This window comes from Theobroma cacao, chromosome 9 (genome assembly GCF_053813885.1).
Source record: "Theobroma cacao isolate CCN51 chromosome 9, ASM5381388v1, whole genome shotgun sequence".
NCBI classification, from domain to species: Eukaryota; Viridiplantae; Streptophyta; class Magnoliopsida; order Malvales; family Malvaceae; genus Theobroma; species Theobroma cacao.
In genome coordinates this window covers 15,651,493-15,668,425 of record NC_142647.1, presented here as the reverse complement: position 1 = coordinate 15,668,425, position 16,933 = coordinate 15,651,493, and the positions used below count along the sequence as shown (strand labels likewise).

The window sequence follows — 16,933 nt, the reverse complement described above, 5'->3', positions numbered from 1 at the left end:
GATAACCTCTCACTAAGAACGTGGGTTAACCAGTTATTAAACCCTCTTCCCAAAACTCTTTAGTTTCTTATAAAACCCACTTACAAGAAAATCAAAACCCCCAAACACCCTGACCCTCTAAAATCATCTCCTCCTTGGCTCTTAGTCAAACCAAGACACCCTAAGTTCTCACTGATAACTCTATGATATAGAGTTACTTGGGCATAATGTTGATAGTAATTTTGTTTAGTTCTTGTTGTAATGCATAAAAATTAGTGAGTTTTATTTAAATTATTTTAAATTAGTAATTTAGGTGAGTCAATCTAATCTTAGTTAATTTTATACTTACTTTGATGTTAATGTGATTAAGATAGGTTGTTATTGATTTAATTGTTCTTTTTAGGTGTTTAATGAAAGAAGAATTTTAATGGAACAAGGAGAGCAATTTCAAGGTGCAGACTTCCACTGCATTTATCTTGGTATTTCAACCACAATTCTCTTCACAAAACTCCAAATGAGATAATTCTTGGACCATTCAAGAGTTCAGGGAAAAAGCTACAACTTTCATGTTTACCACTTCACCTAGTTTGACCTAGAAGCAATTACGATTTCTGCTAATTAATGGGTTAAGACAGCGGCCCACGTAGTCTAATGAAGAAATCTTGATTGGAATTGACTTCTTTCTTAACCCAACTTAACCTAACTTCAAAGCCCTATAAATACAACCTTTTAGAGGACTTTTAAAAGGAGAGAATGAAGACACTAGATTGACAACTGAGATTAAAGCCACAAAATCATTAAAAGAAATGTATCATTGGAGCTTAAAAGAAATTGAAGAATTCAAGAAGATTTAGAGATCAAGAGTTTCACTTTTAGAGTTTCTTTATTCTTTATGTTTCTTGGTTTAGTTTCAATGTTTAAACTTTATTTGATGATGATGTGTGACTTGATAGGAAACTAATTTATTTATCTAGGATTATGATTGAACTAAATACGTAGTTTGATTTATTTATCTCTCTTTTACTTATGTTTGATGGATTTAAGTTGTTTATTTTATACTATTCTTAATGCTTCCAATTGCTTGATCACCAATTAGATTGAATTGGAAACCTAAGTTAAACATTAACGAAGGAGATTTAGGTAGACCTAGAATAGAATAGCGTATGATCGAATACATTTAGTTGATTAAGTGATTTGATTTGCATATAGGGTAGATATACACCTATAAGCCATTTGTAGCCAAAATCAGAGCACAAACTTAATGAATCTTTCTTCAATTTAATTTGCATAGACATATAGTAAGTTAATTGGGAGAGATATTTTTATAAGAAACTCAACAGAAACTTATAAATAAGTTAGGACTCTAGGCTAACAATTTAATCCATTAAACTAAGTTAAGAGAGAGATATAATAATAAAAAGAAGTATTGAGGGATATTATAATCTTAGGTCTGGTAGTCACTCGAATTTAATAAAATAATTTTACTAATAGATTTTATATTAGTTTTAGTTATTAGTTTGAATTTTTTTCTTTTTAGTAATTAGGTTGTTTGGATAAGATTAGGGTGTTATAATTTTAGTAGTTAGTAATTAGGAATTAAGTCAATTCTCCGTGGGAATGAATTTTACTTTCTATTATATTACTTGTTAACGATACATGCACTTGCGTAAGAAATCAACAAGTTTTTAGTGCTGTTGCGGGGGAGTTGACTTTGAGTTCTTTCTTGTTAATATTAATACTAAGCATTCTTAATTTTAATCCAAACCTTTTTTTTCTTTAATTTTCTAGGTACTTTTGGTCATTGTATGCAAAGAGCTCAAAATTTGAAAATTGTTCCTTTTGTTCCAAAAATCGAAAAGACTTTTCGAAGACTTTGAAGGAAAAAAAAAATTTCTACTCCAAGTGAAACAATGACGAATCAATAAAAGGAAAAGACCAAGTCTTTGAGGGATTATGCTATCCCATGAGCACAAAATCTCCACTCTAGTATTCAAAGATCTCTTATTCAAGCCAACGACTTTGAAATTAAGCCATCAATTGCTCAGATGATTCAGATTGCTGTTCAGTTTGAGGGTTTGTCTAATGATGATCTAAATGCTCATATTGTAAATTTTCTAAAAATTTGCAATACATTCAAGGCTAATGGTGTTACTAATGATGCCATAAGATTGAGGCTTTTCCTTTTTTCATTAAGAGATAAAGCAAATAGTTGGTTAAATTTGCTTCCTGCTGGTTCCATTAATACTTGGGATGATTTGGCTCAAAAATTCTTTCCACCTGATAAGTCAACAAAGATGTGGAATGATATCACTTCTTTCATTCAATTTGATTCTGAATCACTATATGAGGCTTGGGAGTGGTACAAGAATTTGATAAAAAAGTGTCCTCACCATGGATTACCTAAATGGTTGCAAGTTCAGACTTTTTATGATAGTTTGCTGGGACCTTTTAAAACTACCATTGATGTTGTCGCTAGAGGTGCACTCATGAGTAAATCCATTAGTGAAGCTTATGGTTTGTTTGAAGAGATAGCTTCCAATAATTATCAATGGCCATCTGAAAGATTGGGTACAAGAAACATTGCTAGAATTCATGAATTAGAAGTGATAAATACTATTTTTACACAATTGGCTTCTCTCACAAAGAAAATAGATAAACTGAGTGTTTAGTGTCAAAACTCCTTTATGACGTGTGAATTTTGTGGGGAAAGACATTCCAATGACAATTATCCCCTTTATTCTAAGTCTTGTCAATTTGTTAGAAATAGGCAACAGAACAATCCCTATTCCAACACTTATAATCCTAGTTAGAGGAATCATCCTAATTTCTCATGGAATAATAACCAAGGGTTTTCATCAGCATCTAAGTCAAACTTTTGTCCTAGAATTTCATCTAGAGCCCCCATGCCAGAGAAAAAGCCTTCAATGGAGGATATGTTCACGCAATTCATGACAAAGACTAATGCATTCATAACAAAGACTGATGCATTTATGACAAGGATTGATGCCTCCATTTAAAATCGAGCAGCTTTAATTAGAAATCTTGAGACACAAATAGGCCAACTTGCCAGTGCTTTACATACTAGACCTTATGGTACCTTATCGAGTAATACTGAACCTAACCTAAGAAGAGAAAGTAAGGACCATGGTATGGCAATCACTCTCTGCAATGGAAAAAAGGTAAGTAAAGAGGTAAGTAATAAAGTTTTAAATTTTGAGATTTCAATTCAATCTAATGAGAAAGAAATTGAAAAAGAAATTATGGTTGAAAAAATCTGTTAAATTCAAAAGAAAAATCACAATTAAAATCTGCTCACACATCTCCACCACCTTTTCCTCAATGTTTTCAAAAGCAAAAACTTGACAAACAATTCAAGAGATTTCTTGAGGTATTTAAAAAGTTGCACATCAATATTCCTTTTGTTGAAGCTTTAGAAAAAATGTCAAGTTATCTTAAATTCTTAAAAGACATCTTGATCGAAAAGAGGAAATTGGAAGATTTTGAGACAATTGCACTTAATGAGGAGTGCAGTGCTATAATCCAGAATAAGCTCCCACTAAAGCTTAAGAATCCAAGGAGTTTTTCTATTCCTTGCACTATTTGTAGTTTTAAAATTTCTGAAGTTTTGTGTGATTTGGGTGCTAGTGTTTCAAAAATGCCTTTGTCTATTGCTAGAAAACTAGGATTTAAAGAGATACAACCTACCACAGTTACCTTGCAATTAGCAAACAAAACAATCAGGCACCCAATTAGGATTATAGAAGATGTTTTGCCTAAAGTTGGGCACCTACACATTCCGGTGGACTTCGTTGTGCTGGAAATTGAAGATGATATTGAAATTCCTCTTATTATGAGAAGACCATTTGATAACTCTATAATATAAAATTATTTGGGCTTAATTTTGATAATAATTTAGCTTAGTTCTTATAGTAATGCATATAAATTAGTATATTTTATTAAATTATTTTAAATTTGTTATTTTGGATGAGTCAATCTAATCTTAGATAATTTTATGCTTAATTTGGTGTATATGTGGTTAAAATGGGTTGTTATTGATTTATTTGTGATATTGTAGGTATTTAATGAAAGAAGAATTTTAATGAAAGAAAGAGAGCAATTTCAAGGTGCAAACTTCCACTACACATATTTTGGTTTTTTATATATAACTCTCTCTCTCTACAAAGCTCCAAATGAAGCAATTCTTAGACCATTGGAAAGATAAGAGAAAAATATTCAACTTTTATGTTTACCACTTTACTCAGTTCAACCTAAAAGATGATCAAAAATCTTATTGAAGTTGACACACTGTAGCAGTCTTAGAGCAATTACGATTTCTGTTAATTAATTGGGCAAGGTTGTGACCCACATAGTCTGAAGAGGAAATCTCAGTTGAAATTGACTTCTTCCTTCACCCAACTTGGCCTAACTTCAAAGCTCTATAAAAACAACCTTTTGAAAGAGAAAAAAGAGAGGAACAAAAACACCAGATTAACAGTTGAGAGTTAAGCCACAAAGTCATTGAAGCTGATAATAAATTGAAGTATTCAAGGAGATTTGGAGATCAAGAATACAATTCTTGGGTTTTTCTATCTTTTTGTTATTTTTTTATTTTTTTTAGTTTGATTTGAATGTTTAAATTTTATTCAATGATGATGTGTGACTTGATGGGAAACTAAATTGTTAATCTAAGATTATGATTGAACTCAATATGTAATCTGAATTATTTATCTCTCTTTTACTTATGTTTGATAGATTGAAGTTGTTTATTTTATTATGTTCTTACTGCTTCTAGTTGACTGCCCACCAATCAAATTGAATTAGAAACCTAGGTTAAACTTTAACAAAAGAGATTTAAGTAGACCTAGAATAGAATAGTGTATGATCAAATACAGTTAGTTGATTAGGTGATTTGATTTGCATATAGGGTAAATGAACACTTATAAGCCATACGTAATCAAAATTAGAGCACAAACTTAATGAATCTTTCTTCAATATAATTTACGTAGACATATAGTAAATTAACTAAGAAAGGTATGTTTATAAGAAACTCGACAGAGACTTGTAAATAATTTAGAACTCTAAGTTAGCAACTTAATCCATTAAACTGAATTAAGAGAGAGAGAGAGAGAGACAATATTCAGATGAAGTATTGAGGGATATCATAATCTTAAGTCTAGTAATCACTAGAAGTTAATAATTCTGTTGATACATTAGTTTTAGTTTTTAGTTTATTAGTTTTGAATTTTAATTTTAATTGTTTAGATAAAATTAGGGTGTGTTAATATTAGTAGTTAACAATAAAGGATTAACTTAATTCTTTGAGGGATCGACACTCTACTCATCTTTATATTATCTTTCCGATACGTACACTTGTGTGGGTAGAAAATTGAACAACACCATTCTTAGCTACAATTAGAGCAATTATTGATGTGAAGAATGGCAAAATAACTTCCAGAGTTAGAGAGAAGGAAGTGGCGTTTAATTTGTTCAATGCAACTCAGTATCCTTATACAGATAGTTACTATAAAGTAGATTTTATTAATGAGGGTAAAGGTAAGTCTAGTCCACCACCTTCAATGAAGCAGGAGCCAACTCTTGAGACAAAACCACTCCCACTTTCTGGTCATCTTGATTTTGTGGTTGGACAACAAGTATATTTTCTGATTCACGACTTTATCTTTTGCCATGGAATCTTAAACCATATTGGGAGAAAACTGTCAAGGTGGCAAAGATTCATCCCTATGATGTTGAAATTTATAGTGGGCTAACCAGAGCAATCAAGGTCAATAAAGAAAGTCTCAAACCTTAAAAAGTAGTGCAAAAAGGGGTGTCATAGTCAAGCTAGTGACAATAAAGAAGCGCTTCTTGGGAGGCAACCCAAGCACTCTAACTTACTTTATTTTCTTTTCTTTTAATTATTTTTGTTTATTCAATTATTAAATTATTAACACTTTTTTTATTTTTCAGGTACATTTTAAAAAAAATTCACTAAAAAATCCAAAAAAATATAAAATAATAATAATAATAGTAAATTAAAAAGGGTAGGCCACGACTCAAAGGGAAACCCAACATGGGTCGCGACGCTAGCGGCTTTCAGGAACGAGGGCCACTGCTCCCACTAGGGGTAAGCCATATCCCGGTGTTCAGTGGGCTACCAACAATGGGCAGCCCACAGTTAAAAAAAAAATTTGGGCCTGCGGCCTAACGGCTTGTTGGAGCACGAGCAGCCATTCCTCTGATGTGGGCAGCCCACTACACAAATAAAACCCTTTTCCTTTATTTGGGCTGCCATAACAAGGAAGCCATCACCTTCCAATATAAAACCCCCTTTCTCACTCCAGCTCCGTCCCATTTTTTTTTATGCAAATTTTTAGACTTTTCTATCTTTTCTGCTACTTATTACTCTTTGTCTCTCTTTTACTCTTTCACTCACCATTATTCCCCTTTCATCTTTATTCCTCCGTACCCATTACCCATATTTATTTTCAACACTTTTGCTCAAGATTTCCACTAAGTTTCAAGTTTCTTTTATTTATTTATTTTTATTATTTTCTTTTTTTCTTTTTATTTTTTATTTTTAAGAAATATTGTTAACTTGTTTCACATTATTTATTTTGTTGAGAAATTGTGTTTGGTGTTGATGATTTTTAAGCCATTGTGCTTAATTATTTTTTACTATGGTAGATTTTTTAGATTTGAGCTCTATAATTCTAAGGTAACTTGAAATTGGGACTACGAAAAAATTGAGAATGGCACCCAACCGAGTAAGACAAAATTCCAATGGTTCGTTTGATAAGATCCAATGCAATCAACATATGGACCACATGTTTCAAACCTATGATGCATTTATGGGAATGGACATGTCTACTCTTCCACTGTCACCTAATCCCCCTAAGGGTGCCAATGAGGCAGAGGACAATGATGCAGCGGATGATGGTGACGAGGAGGAGGATTAGAGCTTCTCCAAATTCATCCAACAATCAGGAGAGTATTATTTACCTTTCCTTTATTTTTTCTAATATTAAGGACAATGTTTAGTTTAAATTTGGGGGGGTGAATTTATTTTTCTGGTGGTAAATATTCTGTGGAAGTTTTAGATTTATTTTTATTTACATGAGTATTTAGATTTATAAATAATTTAGGGTTAGTTGATAAATGAATTTATTACTTGTTCAAATTTTAGGAATCTAGAGTAAAGTTGTGCCATTATTCGATGATTTCCTTATCCAATAATGATAACTAGTTGTCTTGAATTCTAGCTTTTGGTGAATAAAGTTTTTGTTTGGATTCATCTTAAATTCTTTTGTTAAGTATCATTGTTAAAATGTGATTCCACAATTTTGAGCACTTTATCTTTTGCTTTGAATTGTTGTGAATATCTAGAGAAAGTTTATATTGATTTGAATTTTAGATTATGTAATGAATTCTAGAATTTACTTGATTTTGTCTCAAGGTAAAATCTTAGGCAATACTTAGTTAGGGAGATGATTTAGGTCATCTTTGGATAGTTTGAGCCTAAAAAGCCAACCTTGTTAAATTTTTATTCCTGGTATACCCCGTTGAGCCTAATTTCCCGTTTCTTTGTTTAACTACATAATAATTGACCTAATCTTAAAATAAAATTTCGATTTTGCAATCCTCACTCCTAAGCATGTATATTGTTTTAGGAAATATAGATTGAGCTAAATGTTGAAAAAAGTGAAAAGGTGATGTTGATGTGAAAATAAAAAAAGAAAAAAAGTTCCAAATATTAAAAGCCACCCCACTACCTACAACATAAAAAAAAAAAAGTTTGGGGGTGTGAAATTGTGAAATTGTAAGTTAGAAAAAAATGTGAACAAAAGAAAAATTCAAATGTGGAAGAAAAGGGTGTGTGTGGAGAAGCAAAATAAAGCTCTATTTATAAGTCCTCGAATAATTATGTGCTTTGGGTGATTTGAGCCACATTATATTCTTTATCCTACCCAAACCCTAGCCATACATTACAAGCTTTATAAAGTCTTATTGATCCCTAGCTTGATGTTAGTCTATATTAGTAGAGAGAGAGATGAAAAGTAAACTTGTCAAACCCTGTTCTATAAAATAATTACGACGTCATTTACATGCTCAATAGAATGTTTGCATATTTAGGAAGTTCAAGAAATCGTTAAAAGACGATATTGCCCCTAATGGTACCATTAAGTCGATTAAGCCTCAAACTAGTTCAAATAGGAATTTTAAGGTGAAATTAAGAGTTTCACAATCCAGGAATGATTTAAAATAGTGATTTGGAGTTAGAGGATCAATTTGGAGTCAAACCGAAATTTTCACTATCTAGGGGTAAAATGGTCATTTGCTACCTGGGGATAAAATAAAAATTTTAGAAAATCTTTTTTTGACCCCATTTGACTTATTGGAGTATGATTTGAGTAATTGAAGTATGATTTGAGGTTTATAAGTGAAAAATTTTAATTTCGGTATAATTTGGAGTATAGGAATGAAATGGTAATTTTGCCACCTCGAGGGCAAATCGGTAAATTTTGACCCTAATATTTGTCCAGACCAAGGGATTTTATTCATCATGGAAATGGATAAACATAAGAAATGTGTGGTAGAGAATTTAAGAATTAAAAATCAAATATTTAAAATTTAGACCAATGGAAACATGCCATGTGTCAAGCTTAGGATATTTTATTATTTAACTTAAAAATCAGCATAAATCAACCTATTATCTCTCCAAATATTCAGCCAAGCAAGGAAGAGAGGGAAAGAAAGGAAGAACAAACCCTAGGTGAAGAATTTCAAGAGAAAAGTGTGGGAAATTCAAGGAAACAAGTGACAAAAGGTAAAATTTCTTGATTTTGACTTGTGATATACCTTTCCCATGCATTTCTCCTTATTTTTCATGGTTAAATTACATGTTTTCATGATGAATTCATGGCTGGTCAAAATGTGTCAAGCCCGACCTTATCAAATACTTGTCATGTCATTCATATGATTGACAATATGCTTGCATACTTGGAAAGCTCCGAAAGAAAAATCGTTAAAAGACGACAATGTACCAAATGGTACAATTAAGTTAATTTAAGTCTCGAACTAGATCAAATAGAGAATTTAAAATGAAATTAAGAATATTAAAGTCCCAGAATGGTTTAATATGGTGATTTGGAGTTCGAGGATCAATTTGGAGTCAAACCGAAATTTTTACTGTCCAAGGACAAAATGATCATTTGCCACCCAGGGACACAATGGGAATTTTAGAAAAGAATTTTTTTGGCCCCATTTGACTTATTGGAGTATGATTTGAGTATTGGAGTATAATTTGAGGGTTTGGTAGTGAAAAAATTTAATTTCAGTGATTTCTAGAGTGTAGGGGCAAAATCGTAATTTTACCACCCGCAGATAAAATTTGAGATTTTAAGAGAATTTAGATCAAATTTGACAAATTGGAGAATGGTATGAGTATAAGGGATGAAAAATATGTCTATGGGCAATTTTTCAGTTTTTGGGGCAAAAAAGTAATTTTTGACTTTTACGGGGGTAAAAGTGTAAATTTCAAAAATTACTCCACCAAGACTTTGGATAAGTCTGAGAATTTTATCTAAGCTATGGATATGTGGGACAAGTGTATGGTGAAAATTTGGAAACAAATGGATGGCTAGAATTTAAGGAATTAATAAAACATTAAAAAATGAATAAAATAATATTATATTATTTTAGCCTTTAAAAAGGTAAAAATTCCAGAATTCTCATCGTCTTCAGCTGTCCAAACCAGGGGAGAAAAGGGGGAAAAAAATAAGAACCCTACCTGAAAATTTGGGGAAAATCAAGAGAAATCAAGAAATCAGGCATTGAAAAGGTAAATTTCATTGATTTTCCTTGTGATTTTCACTACCCATGCATTTTTTTCTCATTTCCATGCAAAATTAGAAAGTGGGTATGGACACCCATGCTGGCCAAACCTCCATGGATGAGTTTTGAGCTTGATTTTTGGTTGATTTTAATTGAATTAAGTGATTTTAGTTAAGTTATATTCAAATATAGCAAAAATAAGCTAGAGATTTAATTTTCTCCCATTGAAACCCATTATGCCGAATTTTCTAGGGGAATATTGGCTGCTGATCTTGATGTTTATTTGAGGAATTATGATGAATAATGATGAATTATGAGCCTAGAAAAATAGTGGGAATTTTCGGAGTAAAAATATAAATTTTTACCCACTAGGGGTATTTTCGTAATTTACTATCGAGACTGATAATTTGCACCACACTGAGGGACATTAAGTCAATTTGGGTGCAATTGAGGTATAGAAAATGAAAAAAATTAATTTGGAGTTTAAACGGACACGTATATCGATTTATCGAGTAAAAGATCAAAATAGGCTAACACCGCATTTAGGCAAAAATTTAGACATTTTTGCATTCCATATCAAGCATTAGTAGTCTAAATTAGTTTAATTTCAATTTAGTACCAATGTGGTGAATTTCTCGATTTTGTACTGTGTCAAGGTGGTGAGTCCTCTGATAAAGGCAAGGGAATTGCACTCGAGGACCAGTAGTCTGAGTATTTTGAAAATCCCCACTCTAGACACGGTGAGTAACCTTACTATCATTTTAATTATCTAAAGTATGTTTTTATTCGGTTTTGGTGAATTTTATGAAAATGAGTTCAAATGGTAAATTTTTATGTTTTGTAAACAAAATGAGTTTAAATGAAAATATTTTATAAATTGTTTTGAAACGAAATAACGATTTTGAAAATAGAGTAATTGGAGACCACTGATATGTTGTAAATTTAAAATTGAATTAATGGCTTATGTTATTATATTGGCATGACTGGTTGGGCTGTGTTTCTTATGAATTGTATGAATTGCTTTATTTTATTTTACCCTTGCAGGCTGGGTAGTAATATATTAGCCCTGTCATGCTGTCAAAATTTTATTGTATGGTGGGTTGGACCTGCTGCAGTGGGCTGGATTCTGTGGACTAGCCTATTAGAGGGGCACAGAATCCTGTTATATTTTTACCTCGGTTGGAGAGGCGAGTAGGGTAACTCCCGAGGTATAACTTTTAGAGTTCACTTCACGCCAAACCACCACGTGAAGGGGAACTCGGCCAACGCCAAGGAATGGCTATGTTTTCAAAATAAAAAAACACGACTTTCTAATAGCCTTGGCGGACTCAGTTGGGATAGCCCTCAACCAAGGTATCCCAGATAACTGAGTATGATAATAATTTTTGGCATGAGCCAAGCTTTTTAAGAAATTCGTAAGCCATACTGATTACTTGCTTTAAATAAATTGATTTCATTTGGTTGAAATAAGTTGAAAGATGATAAATTACAGTTTGATGAAATGTTTTAATAGTCTCCTTTTACTCGACTTTAGATATTTTGAGTGATGTTTATTCACTCACTGGGATTTTATAATCTCACCACCCTCATTTACACCCATTTCAGGTTCAGAATAGATTGTAGATAACTGATATCGACGAGGATTACAGTTGAACTTGCCACATCCAAAGACTGTAGGTTCATTTCTTTTGATACTTTTGGTCATTCGTGGGCCCACGTGTCACTGTAAATTAAATTCTATACTTTGGTTATCTGTGTTACAGTATGTAAGAATTTATTTTACTTTTACGCTATAAAAATTATTTATGCAGTGTTCTTAAAATATCTTTTTATGTGAAAATTGAATATTTTATTTAATATTTTTATTTTATTATAACAGTTATAATTCTATTTTAAACGAATGTTTTAGACATCCAAATTATTTTTGATTATGAAATATGTGTTTTCCACTTACATACTATATTTTTAGATGATTTTGAGATTTTTGAGATAAATGACCAAAATACCCTTGTGAGATGGAAATTATTATTTTATTTGTTTAAGTTGGAAACAGTTTAAAATCTTTTAGAATGTGGTATTTGGAAAATATTACCCACAGGGGAAATGAGAGGCTGATGTTAAAGTTTTGCGAGGTTTCGATTGACATTCTGGGTAATGAATGTCGATCGAGACGTCGCGGCGGTTGTCACGGGCTCGATGGGAGTTTCGGGTCGTGACAAAATGGGTAAGGAGAGAGAAAGATGTTGGACTGATTTGATTTTCAGATATGTTAGTGTTTTTAGTTAGTTTAGCATATTTAGAAGCAAAACAACAAGAAAGGAATCCATTTTCCCCATGAATCTTCATGGCTGAATCTTCCTTAATGTGTGTGGGTGATGGATTGTTATTATTTCAAGAGAAATGGCTTAGAAAAGGATGAATAATGGTGAGAAAATTAAGTAGGAAAAATCACGGTGTTAGTGCACTATAATGGCCGAATTTTTCCATGAAGAAATGGGAAGGTTTTGATGCGAAAATTGGTATTATTTGAATAATGTTTGGTGAATTGAGGTATTAGAAATGAAATGGAGCAATTTGGAGCTAAATCGAATACAATTGTCATTTAATTGGGTAATAGGCCAAATTAGGTCAGCATCGCATTTAAACGGTAGTTGGATAAGTTGCATATCATATCATGCATATACACCAAGCTTGAATTGATTTTATAATGGTCAACATTGATGTGGTGAATTATGTATTGTACATTGTGGATAGGTGGTGAGTAAAGTATACTGGTAAAAGTATAGAGATTGTGCTTGAAGACTGGGATTAGGAGTACATCGACTCCTAGAACTGTGAGTAAACTTATTATCATCTTAATTATCTAAAGTAGTTTTATACAATTGTGTGATTTTAAAGAAAATGGGTTTAAATAGTAAATTGCTATGTTTTAGGAGAAATTGTGATTTTATAAAATGATTTTATAAATTTTCCAAAAAATTGAATATTGGTTTTGAAAATAAAGTAATTGGAGATTGCCTGCTTGTGTTATAAATTGTGTTTTAAATTATATGACCTATAGCAATATGTGAGTATGAATGGCAAAGTCGGTATTTGTATCAAAATTATATATACTATGTATTCAGCCTTGAGAGACTAGGTTGCGATAAATTGCCATGTCATGCAGATAAAGATTTTATAAATCAGGTGGTAGATAAAATAATCCATAGTCACTGCAGTGGTGGGGGTTTCCGTGGATTGCCTATGAAAGGGGCACGGTAACCCAATTATATATTTACCTCCGGGGGAGATGTTGGATGCAGTATCTCCTGAGGTAAAGATTTGAATGCACTTCACGTGGACCACCGCATGAGAGTGAGACTCAGCCAACGCCAAGGAACGGCTGTGTGTCAGATGCAAAAACATGTTTATGGGTATGAGACATTTAACAGCCTTGGCAATCTCAGTAGAATACCTTGACGAAGGTACCCGCGAGAACGATTTTGACAGAAGTCAAGTTTTGTGAGATATATAAGCCATGTTGATTAATTGAGTAAACTGAATATTCATGTTATGAAACATATATTGGAAAAGAATATTTTAATTCGTCTCCATTTACTCGCCTTTAGATAGTTTAGATGGTGTCTGTTTACTTACTGAGATTTTATAATCTCACCACCCTTCTTTCCTCACATTTCAAGCTCGGGGAATTTCATAGTTAGCTGACTTTGACAAGGACCTTCATTGGGACTTGAATCGGTAAAAGTTGTAAGTTTTTAGCTTTAGATGCAATTTGGTTAGATGTGGGCCCACGTGTCACTATAAAAGTAATTTTATGCTTTGGTTATTTGCTTTATAGTATATATGAATATAATTAACTTTTACGTTATAAAAATTATTTACCGATAGCTTTATAAAAATTATTTTACAAGAAAATAGTTTATTTTATTGAATATTTTATTATATTCAAATGGTCAGATTTTCACTTCAAATGAACGTTTTAGATACTTAATTTGTTTTTAAAAAACTAAATATATATTTTCTGCTTACCTACTACATTTTTAGCAAGTTTTGAGATTTTTGACGAAAAATGACGAAAATGCCCCTATGAACCAGAATACAATATGTTATGTTCTGATTTAAAAATGACTCGTAATCCTTCGAATTACAATATTTGATAACTATTGCTCACCGGGGAAGTGCGAAAGCTTATACAAGAGCCTTCCGAGGTTTCGATCAGCATTCGAGGTGAAGAATGTTTGTCGAAGCTTCGCGGCGGTTGTGACGGGTTCGATAAGAGTTTCGGATCATGACAATTAAAGTGGTATCAGAGCATGGTTTAAAGATAAGATATTTTGGTTTTAAAGCTTTAGATTTTAAAACTTTTGGTTTTAAAGTTATTTTAAAAATTTACAATATTAGCGTGGCCCCACGTTAAGTTAAATTAAGTCGAATAGAATGCATGAGTCTGCATATAGAGATCTGTTTGTTTTCAGGGTGTATAAGAGATTAAGTGATTGTCGTTAGACATTCTCCCCCAGGCTGTGGGAGCAATGTAAGTAAATGACAAGAGAAGAAAAAGGGAAAACTTGAAACGGACTCGAAAAAGGATCAAGTTGATAATGATCCTAAAGATGTTTAGTGCCTTGTTGAAGCTTGTAATATTGTAATCCTAGGCAGATGTAGTATAAGAAGGATAATAATCCCCTGTATAAAAAGCTTAAGAGTTTATTTTTGTCTTGTATAATATAAATGGATGATGGAGTAATTGTTTAAATGACAGAAGGAGTATAAAAATCTTTTAGTATGACAAAGGTAGATTAGTAATATAAGTATTGAGGATGAATAATTATCTTAGTGGCAAGATTGATTATTTTAAATAAGTACTGAAGGTTGAAATAGGAAGCCATTAATGGTTCCAACAATTATTAGATTTAATAACAATTAAACCTTGCAGTACTATGAATTGATCACCAGTTAACGGGGTTAAGTCAAGGATTATAAATTTGAGTATGGAGGGAATTAGAAGGTGATACCGTAAAATTTTAAGATGAGAAATATAATCGGTTACGACTATGAGAATAGTGGGATACTATAAATAATGAATCATTAGGCGTATGATGAAGTTGTGATCTATTGAACCATATGGGAAGACTGTCCTAAGGTGAGACATAAGACATGAGGATTTTTGGAGATGCTTATAGAGGGAGATATAAATTGTAAAGTATGTTTTTCCCCACAAGTTTTAATTTATTCGAGAAATTATCATGGTAAAGATAAATGAATATTGGTAGTGAAATATGCCTTAAAGGATAACTGTGGCATATCACATAGATAATATAGATATGTTGGGGTCAGTATCCCGATCATGCATCTGTGATAGAAAATTACTTTGCTAATTGTAGTATAGACTCACAAAGGAGTCAAGCCAATGAGAACGACTAAGGTAATAACTCCAAAATTAAAAGATTTGTTTTAATTAAGTAAAATTACAACGGCTACATTGAAATAAATTACCTTGTAGAGTATTAAGATCAATAATGTATTGATCAAAGTCAAATCTTAAGAAATAAAGAGGATGAGAGATTAATGAGAAGGGACATCAATGTTAAGTAACGAATTTGTGAATAAAGGATTACGATGGTGGCATAGAAAATGAGTACTATAAAGGATTACTATGAGGATTTATAATTCTTGTATTAACTCAGTTGAATGAAAAGTGATTAAATGAAGCAACTCTTGTGGTAAATAGCAAAATAGTAGAGTTAACGTAGAGTCTTGTTTATAGTCAGTGACTGCAGCACCGATTATAGACAAGAGGCTGTGTAGACTCTTTATCTTGGGAAACTACCTAGTGAAATCCTAAATGACATAAAGACTCATGATTGAGAGGATTATTGCTGATCAAATTCTAAAGGGTAATAATAGATATAAGTGAAGTATTCAAGTTGAGTTGGAAATAAATACGAGGAGCAAATCAAGATTCCCCATAAAAGAGATAACAGCATAAGTTGAGCATCGAATAAAAGATAATACCCCACATTTTCTTTGAGTTTGATAAGTGAAATTTTGAGGACAAAATTTTATTTTAAGGGGGGTAGTGTTGTCAAACCCTGTTCTATAAAATAATTACGACATCATTTACATGCTCAATAGAATGTTTCCATATTTAGGAAGTTCAAGAAATCGTTAAAAGATGATATTGCCCTTAATGGTACCATTAAGTCGATTAAGCCTCAAACTAGTTCAAATAGGAATTTTAAGGTGAAATTAAGAGTTTCACAATCCAGGAATGATTTAAAATGGTGATTTGGAGTTCGAGGATCAATTTGGAGTCAAACTAGAATTTTCACTATCCATGGGCAAAATGGTCATTTGCTATCTAGGGACAAAATGGGAATTTTAAAAAAGATTTTTTTGGCCCCATTTGACTTATTGGAGTATGATTTGAGTAATTGAAGTATGATTTGAGGTTTAGAAGTGAAAAATTTTAATTTCGGTATAATTTGGAGTGTAGGGGTGAATTGGTAATTTTGCCATCCCGGGGGCAAATCAGTAAATTTTCACCTTGACATTTGTCTAGACCAAGGGATTTTATTCATCATAGAAATTGATAAATATGAGAAATGTGTGGTAGAGAATTTAAGAATTAAAAATCAAATATTTAAAATTTATACCAATGGAAACATGTCATGTGTCAAGCTTAGGATATTTTATTATTTAACTTAAAAATCAGCATAAATCAACCCATTATCTCTCCAAATATTCAGCCAAGCAAGGAAAAGAGGGAAAGAAAGGAAGAACAAACCCTAGGTGAAGAATTTCAAGAGAAAAGTGTGGGAAATTCAAGGAAACAAGTGACAAAAGGTAAAATTTCTTGATTTTGACTTGTGATCTACCTTTCCCATGCATTTCTCCTTATTTTCCATGGTTAAATTACATGTTTTCATGATGAATTCATGGCTGGTCAAAATGGGTAAGGAGAGAAAAAGATGTTGGATTGATTTGATTTTAAGATATGTTAGTGTTTTTAGTTAGTTTAGCATATTTAGAAACAAAACAACAAGAAAGAAATTCATTTTCCCCATGAATCTTCATGGCCGAATCTTCCTTGATGTGTGTGGGTGATGGATTGTTATTATTT

The 16,933-nt window shown here is 32.0% G+C and overlaps 1 non-coding gene across 1 annotated transcript; it reads right to left on the bottom strand.

The window, feature by feature from the left end:
• Positions 1–2,270: 2,270 nt before the first annotated feature.
• Positions 2,271–2,377, bottom strand: LOC148760780 (small nucleolar RNA R71). Its single transcript, XR_016028771.1, has one exon. It is a non-coding gene; the product is annotated as a small nucleolar RNA R71 (small nucleolar RNA).
• Between the last annotated feature and the right edge of the window lie 14,556 nt (positions 2,378–16,933).